The sequence below is a fragment of the Solea senegalensis genome, linkage group LG15, assembly GCF_019176455.1.
Source record: "Solea senegalensis isolate Sse05_10M linkage group LG15, IFAPA_SoseM_1, whole genome shotgun sequence".
NCBI classification, from domain to species: domain Eukaryota; kingdom Metazoa; phylum Chordata; class Actinopteri; order Pleuronectiformes; family Soleidae; genus Solea; species Solea senegalensis.
The window spans coordinates 7,333,162-7,340,690 of record NC_058035.1 but is presented as its reverse complement, the minus strand read 5'-3'; positions in this window follow the sequence as shown (position 1 = coordinate 7,340,690).

Here is a 7,529-nt window from a genome sequence, read left to right as displayed (position 1 = left end):
GGAGTGTTAAATTACGATCCAGAGTGTCAAGCTGCGCAGGAAAGCAGATACTGCTCGTGGACGTGCGCGACAAAATAAAAGCACCAAAAGCTACGACGCGCGCTTGGCTGAAGCGCGCGTCGTACGTATCCCAGTGATGATGAGAATGTGTTCATTTGCAAACAAACACAACAGATACGATTTGCATTTAAAAAAAAGTACAATTTATGCACTAAAGCGCGTGGTCGGTGACTTTGTTTTCACGCTGCTGGAGTTGTATGCTTTTACTTTGTGAAACGATGTCCCAGTTTCCTGTTTCACTGAAGCCACATTACGCACGGCGCTGAAAAGAAAGCGCGAGCACACACACACACACGAACACATTAGACAGTCGAATCAAAGTCGTATCCCTCACATTAACCATTAACCAGTTTAACCACAATTTAAATTTTAGCCATAAACGTAACTACTTCATCAGAAATGAGGTTCTGCCTTATTAAGACCAGGTTTTGGTCTCGATGAGGACAGAAAAAGGTCTAAACATACACACACACACACACTCACAACTATTGGCTGTATGCACTGGATTTTTGTTTTCATTGTTCAGCAAACTTCACTGGGACCTAATTTGATTTCATTTTATTTATTTGCTTTAAAAAAAACAAAAAAAACAAACCTAATCTAATTAGAAACACAATTTGCCCACCAGGCTCCTCAGCTCTACATGCTCCCTGTGGCTGTTTCTAAGGCTATGAAAAGAAACAAGAGACATTTTAGTGTGTGTGTGTTTATTTTTAGTCATGGTTTTGTCTTCTCATGGGGCTTCAATAACCTAAATTAATTAAAAGCCCAAAAAATGTAAGTCGAGATGACTCACATTCATTGACATTGATGGACCAACATTTGGACACAACAACACACACACACATTCACCTTGCAGCTTTTACTGGAAAGGATTAAAACTGTTTTCAGTTAAAAGTGAATCCCTGAACAGTTTCTTGTAGAACGCGCTGAACATGTCCAATCTGGTGCATACGCATGTGTGTGTGTGTGTGTGTGTGTTGGTGAGTGTGTGTGTACACGCATCCTTGTGTTTGGGGGTATTATTAGTGGATTTAACAGGATGCAGATGTGAAGTCAGTTTCCAGACATTTGGCTTTTCATGTTCCAGAGAAAACACCCCAGTGTACACGAGTGTGAGTGCTATGTGAGTAAATGTGTCGCTTTGTGCCGTGTGTGCATACATATCAACATGTTGTCCTTTCAGAACTTGGAAGAAAACCTAAATGGGCCGTGTTTGTTGCTTTAATACTTCTGAACATACATTAATGCAGTAACACAATGCAAATCTATCGGGAAGCCCCTTTTACTACAGATAATAAACGCTTGAAACTATGCAGAGTCAGAAAGTGCTTCGCTTGCCCAGAGTAATATTAATGACATGCATGAGTGCATGGTTCTGTATTTTCTGTTCTTTTCTTTATTGATTGGAGACACATTCTCTCATCACATAGCTGTGGGAAAACAAACCACCTGCTGACAGCACACTTTATCATGAGAATGGGTGAAAAATAGAAAAGGATATTTCAAAGAGAACAACAGAGATTTATTGCATGAAGGAACTTTTATATGTAAAAAAAAGTGGCCAAGATAGTCAAATGCATAATATGTCTCAGGAGGAGCGAGCATAAATATCCATTACGGAGTGCTTTCACAAGAGCACCAAGAACTGTGTGACGTGTGTTTATCATTTTGTGCCTGATGTTTTGCTCCAAATTGTGCAGACAGTTTCGGAGCCTTTTGGATCTCACTTGTTATAAATGATTCCATGGAGACCAGACAGACCAGAGGAGAGTCGTCTGACAGCTCAATGGACACATATTGACTTCTCTCACAGACCACAAAGGCTAACTTCAACAAGTGTGTGTATGTGAGAGAAGGAGATAGACTGAATGCAGAACAAGCAAAGATGTAAAGAGCGGAGCATAAAAGCCTGAGTATTTGAGTAAGGTTCTCTCAGCTGGGAGTGAAAGGCGACTTCAGAGGATTCACAACTGCTCCTCGACCCGCTCGCTCTCACACAGGATGCCTGCCGTGTCATCACAATACACACTTAACACTCACTTCTCCATCCTCTTTCCCCAACCTGTGTGAGTCTGCACAAACGACAAACGTGTGCAGCACGGTTTGCGCAAGCACCAACACAAATGGAAATAATTTATCTCGCACACACACACACACACACACACACACAGTGTGCGTAAGTGTGTAGGATGTAAATGAGGGCCATCCTGTGACATGACATCGGAGAGAAAGTCGGAGCACTTCCAAGTATTTCGACATTTCTGCCACAGTCAGTGGGATTTGCTCTGCTCTGAGGTGAGCGGACTGTTTGGTTGCATAAGCAGGTTTGGCAGCACATCATCTTGCCAAATTGTTTCATTCCTTCCGCCATTAAAAACTTCATGAGCCGCATCCTCCTACAGTAAAACACCCTCTTTTCCAGGAACTGATCTTTGAGTGTTTTATGCTTTTAATAATTATCTGTGTTTCCACAACGTTTTTGTTGATGCTGAGGAAAGTGATCTGAGCATGTTGCACACACACTGAACACACAGTGTACTGTATATATGCTACCTGTTGGCTCACACCTGTCCATTTTCTAGTATATTTGAGTTGTGGTGCAGTGTTCTGTAGCCCATCTGTCTGTTTGGGAGGTCTCGCTCCAGGGGTCCATCTCCTGCTCTGTGCGTGCGTAATTCCTGACTGTAGTCTCAGAGAACACGGTTAAGAGCTATTTGACTGCGATTGTAAATCACGTGTCGCGTTTTTCTCTGAAGCTCTGAAGGCAAAGCAGGTTTCTTCCACGCTTCCTTAGGACTTGGAAAACCTTGATAGTAATGTTTAAGAATGCCAGAGTTGATCAGCTCTCCTTTGTCTGATTTGATCTGTTTGTCTTGAAATGCTGTTTCAATTTGCTCTATTGGAATCGCATGTAAATACATTAGCGATGCTACGGTTTGAAGGCCAAAGAAAACAGTAGGTTCAAAACAGAGTCTCAACACAAAGTAAATAAAGTATGAACAAACTGATGCTGGGGTGTCTAAAACACATCGGTTTCATATCTACACACACATCAAATGTCATCATATTAATTCTTTTATAAAGCAGTTTTAAATCATGTACCAATCTGGATATTTTTTGTGTCATGTTATTTGATTTGACAGTGTGCAGTATGAACAAATAAAAAGCAGATTGAATTGCACTGGAAACGGTGATTTGCCATCCTAGTGGGGACTTTGTTTTGTTGGCTCTTGGTATTGTGTGTCCCGTGGTTGTACTTGTGAAAGTATCACCATCGACCTGCATAGAGACTACAGATGGATTGCAATCTGTGAAATTTACACATAAACGTCCATTCAGTCCCTAATTTTCAGAATACAATAAAAACAAAATTAAATACAACAGAATCTCTCCAGTCCAGACAAACCACAAAATTGTTGCATGCTAATTGATATGTTAAACATTCCTTAACTACTATTCACCGTAAAGAGAGACCACATGACCGAGGGGGGCAGCAGTATGGATGGTTGAACTTATTATGGTGGAGTGGCCATTTTCCACTGATCAGACTTTGGTTTGAGAAGGTACAGGCAACTGGTCCCAGTGGGGGATCTGCCACTGCTCCATTGAGGGCCTGTGAGTCTCGACTCTGCTAACTGAGCCTTTGTCTGGTTTCTCCTACATCCTCAAGAGAATCACGGGCCCCGTGCCTTCACACCCGCCATATGGACCACCTCAATGACCTGTCAACAAAGTCTTTAGCCATAGATGTTGAATCAAAAGAGAAACAATGCTTTGGACAATAGCCTTGCACTCATTCGTAGGTTTCAAGATCCTCTAAAATTCAGCAGCTGAAAAGAAATGTCCTGCCCTGTTTTATGTGTTCTCATTAAACTTCCAGGTCAAATGTTTCCTGGAAATGCTTTTTTTTTTTATTTTTCTTTCTCACGAACAGTGCTGTCTCCATATTTCTCTATTTAATTATGCCAAGTTTAGATCCTCTCTTTCCCTCCTACCATCACAGCCACATCATTTATACCAGTAAGTGGTTTTATAGTTGTGGGAGTTTTTTTACCTAGCAAATCCATGAAAATCCCTTATTGATAATTCAGACTAAATTCTTTTAAAACAGGACATTTACAGATGAGGCTAAATTTATAGTTAGGGCAAAGTGTTGTAAATATGTTGTTTATATCATTTTTGGCAAGAATCCATACCTAACTCGGGATCCTTTTTTGTACTTGCCGTGCCCTTTGTTGATAAAAAGGCTCTTTTCCCATGTTCCGTCTAAAAGATCCAGACACTTTTAAGTATAAAACTGAATTTAAACCAAATGCCAGTTGCGTTGGTTTTATGGTTTCAGCTGTGATTTTATGCCAGAGTGGGCCACATGAGCCACAGCTGGTGTGGAAGCTGCCGGTAGGGATGGCGGAAGATCCGTAGAGTTTGACACCTGGTGTCGCCCGGGCCACGGGAACAAAAACCTCTCAGCTGCTTCTGTGATGCTGCTCAGGAGGAGCCGAGAAACTGCCCACAGCCCCGCGAAGTAACACAAGTCATGGTTAGCACTGCTGATTTGTCTTTTTGAGGGGAGCACCGCTGATATACTGTTGTCAAGTTATCGCAAATGGAAGGAATGCTGCGGTAGTATATTATCATGAACACAATTTGAAGGCGGAACTGATGTTTGCTGCAAAGCTGTGCAGAAAATGATCCTGATCTGTGGCACATTTAACTTCACGTTTTCTATTTCAGTTTCTCAACCCTGCACACGCAGTGAACCGTAACCTCGTATGTACAGACGCGTTTATACACGTGGTTGTTACTGTGTTGCAACTGTTTACATGAACACACACTAAATACAAGGACAAATACATGTAATGCAAACACACTTTTTCTCCCAAGCAAGGACCTACTGTTGTTTATTTTGTCACTGAAACTACAAAACCACAACAGAAACACAATGCTCGCCCCTGCGCTTTTTCGTCTCGACCACATGTTTGATCACAGACAAAGACACTAACATTCTCTTTTTCCATTTATGCCCCCTTTTCTGCTTTCTCACTTTTTTCCTCCGCTTATTTTGAGCTTGCATTATTCAGAGCACAGCTACACATTTTACTTTTGTAAAAGACACATGGAGCCTATTAATATTTAATCATTCAGTCATTCCTCTGTGTCAAGTATCATCAGCTGCATTGATCCTGCTTGACATCAGGCTCTAATGTGGCCACATAATGTTCCTAGGCGCAGTGCGAGACACTGAAATGGGATTAGGAAGTGCCAGAGCATAAATCGCCACCTTGTGTTTCTCAGTTTTGTTTGAAATATGTACAAAATTTATCCAGAATATTTTTTGAGAAACTGCCCTTCAGTGTCAGCACTGTAGTAATAAGAGAATGTAAAAGATGCCGTCTGGAGCTGTTACATTTGTTCTGAGTTTTTACACCTGATAACAATATCATTTTATGACCGTATGAACAGTTGAAAGGGAATCCATAAGGCATCAGTTCTCCAAACACCTGTTTCTGGCCGTTCAGTGTAGCAGACCAGGGCAGCACTAAATATTCAATAATATAATGATAACAACACATGAACAATATTAGGTCTTTAAAAACATCCAGCTGTTTCAATTTAGATGCACTTTTACTTTACTGTGACAAGAACGTATTAGGCAATCTACATTTACATAATCATAGCCAGGCTTTTAGATAGATGCATTGATATTTTTGGAATTTGTATTATAAATCAATCAAAGTCTAATGAGAAGTCTAATAAATGTGACTTTAGCTGGAATAAGACAAAAAAAAGAAAAGATGGTTCTGCTTATGGGAACTGAAAATCCAGCCAAACCCACACACTGTCCAGATTGAGAATAATTACACTGAAAGGCTAATGTGCGAGCAAATATTATCCACTCTCTGGTGGTGCATGGATGTGCCAAGAGCAAAGAACATATCAGGTTCCCAAGACTAATCAGTTGTCAAGGAATTATGATTTTAGAGAAAGTAATTTCTCCCAATTTAGCTACATTGCTTTCCCTTCGCCACAACCCTCTAAGGAAAAACCCCCCAGGACTTTCTATTCTCAGTCGTCCGCTGAGCCGTTCCACCACAGCTGCTGTCTCTTTACTGCTGCTCAATGCTCAGGTCACTACATAAAACACTTAAAGAGCATTTAAACAGAGTTGGAGCTACAGCTGTCAATGGAGCAGCTCAAATGTGACTGTCACTTTTATCTGCCCTCTTTGAAAAAGTTGCAGGCTACAAGTCATGCAGCTCTTTGGTCACAGGTCCGAAGCCGCAATCAAAGGCCTATTAATCAGTGTGAGGAAACGGTACCTGCAGAGAAGTGAAGACAGAGTATCTTGTCCCTGTCTCACATGGACAAATACGAGATATTGTTACATGTGATTCACCCTGTGTGGCGCCTTTTGAAGTCATTTCCCTGCTGGGACACGAGAGGGTGAATTTTCATGAAGCAATAAATGAACATGAAGGGGACTATATACTGACACACAGTCACATACACGTGAATGCAAACACAAAGACACACGGACAAACAAGTGTGCATGTAAAAGCTGATTTCATGAGGAAGAACTGGGTTCAAGTTACTTGGGAAACAGGTGGAGGTGAGCTTTTACAATTACACAAATAACATAGTTTTATTTACTTAAACGGGATTAACAGGCTGAAAACAAATGTGAATGTCGGTGGTTATGAGCACTTCATCACTACAAGTGTAAAAAAAAAAAACAAGTTTAAATACAGGCCTAGAGGCTACTGTTATTTATTAAAAAGTGGTAAACTGCTACCTTGCCACATTCAAGAGGCTGCCATCACACTCTATCATCATGGACTTCAGGCCTGTCACTACAGCTTTTGTAAAAGTATTAAGTATGTATATTTTTTCAACTATATTGGCACAATTATTACTTTTGCAAAGGAGTTGTTCTGTTTTTTTGGCCATGCAGATTTTTAGGAAATCTTCTGGGATTGTTGGGAAAGAAATGATTTCTGTGGTGACAGGAAACTTTGGCGGAGGTTTGCACTGTATTAGTAGTTTCTCTAGCTATGTTATGTGTTATTTATTGCAGCACATTTATTATTATTATTACTTGTCGTGCACTATACTTGTTATTATAATTGTGGGCTGTTGTGCGTGCATCATTTTTTTGAATGAAGTAATAATGATAGTGGCCTGATATTGGATTTAGCAGTCGATAAATGACAGATTATAATTCTAGTGCTAAAGAAGAATCATGTGTCTGAATAGCAACATCCATGTGATTTGTCTGTTTGAAAATGCTTTAACTCTGCCCAGATACACCTACAGTACTATTCAAACTACGCTGGTAACAGACAGAAGTGGACTAAATACACAACCTTGATGGCGTAGTTACCTGCATTCACTCCCTGATTGGTTCTTTCCTCTGAGTCATGCTGTGAATTAAAAAGCGCAGTTAACTCTTACTTTCAGATTCACAA